Here is a 1,035-nt window from a genome sequence, read left to right on the forward strand (position 1 = left end):
CTGGTCAGTTCTTTCTGTGTTGCAAGTGACAAACACCCAATTAAACATCTAAGGCAAGCAAAACAAAACCTTTCACTGATGATGAGACTCACCTACAAAGGTTCCATGCAAAGTTAGATCAAGGGACCCAAATGAGTGAGAGTTTCTCCTTTCTCCCTCTCTCTAACTCTCTCTTTCTCTCTCTCTCCCCTCCACCCCCACTTTCTTCTCTCTCTACATTCCCTTTCCCACCAGCTTTCTTCTCAATACTTTAGAAAATTTTGTTCACTAATAGTAACCAACAGTGTTGCAATTCAGGAGGAAGATGGTAGTGTAGCACGTGGTCACCCAGGAGGAGATCAATAAGGAACCAGAGAAGACGATTCACCCTAGAAGATATGCCCCCTGCTGCTGCGCGTCCTCACCGCCACTGCATGCACCACATGCACCAACAACCGCCACCGCATGCACGAGTTCTCCTGCAGGAACGTGCTGTTCAGCGAGCTGCAGATCTGCACTTGGATGGATGCAACCTTGAAAGAACTGACTAGTTTAGAGAAAGAAATCTACCCAGAAGCTAGAAAGAAGGGCACACACTTCAATTTTGCCATCGTTTTTACCGATGTCAAAAGACCTAGCTACTGTGTTAAGGAGATCCACAGCACCATGTCTGGCAGAAAGGGGACTGATGTCTCCATGACCCTGCAGTCGCAGAAGTTTCAGATAGGAGATTATTTGGACATAGCGATCACCCACCCAAACTGGGCACCAGCCCCCTCGAAGGGCATGAGGCCATATTAGATTCTATTTACTAGTTCTTGAATTTATTTTTCGTTCAGTTATGTAAAATAAACTTATATACTCTCCTCCCATTATTGCCATTAAGCCATTAAATTCTGAGAAAATTATAATGCATCTAACTTAGGTGCTGGATTTGGATGTGCTGTGCTGTGATCACTAATAGAAAGTCTGCACATTCAAGCCCTTCTGTAAAATATGAAGAAAAGTGCTGTTAGCATTCTATGTGCAACCACACTGTTAAATACACGTGTCAGA

General features: G+C 44.1%; 1 pseudogene; it reads left to right on the top strand.

The window, feature by feature from the left end:
• Positions 1-297: 297 nt before the first annotated feature.
• LOC103249439 lies at positions 298-780 on the top strand (annotated as a pseudogene).
• The last annotated feature ends 255 nt before the right edge of the window (positions 781-1,035 follow it).

The sequence above is a fragment of the Carlito syrichta genome, unplaced genomic scaffold, assembly GCF_000164805.1.
Source record: "Carlito syrichta isolate Samal-C Ts95f unplaced genomic scaffold, Tarsius_syrichta-2.0.1 Scaffold42380, whole genome shotgun sequence".
NCBI classification, from domain to species: Eukaryota; Metazoa; Chordata; class Mammalia; order Primates; family Tarsiidae; genus Carlito; species Carlito syrichta.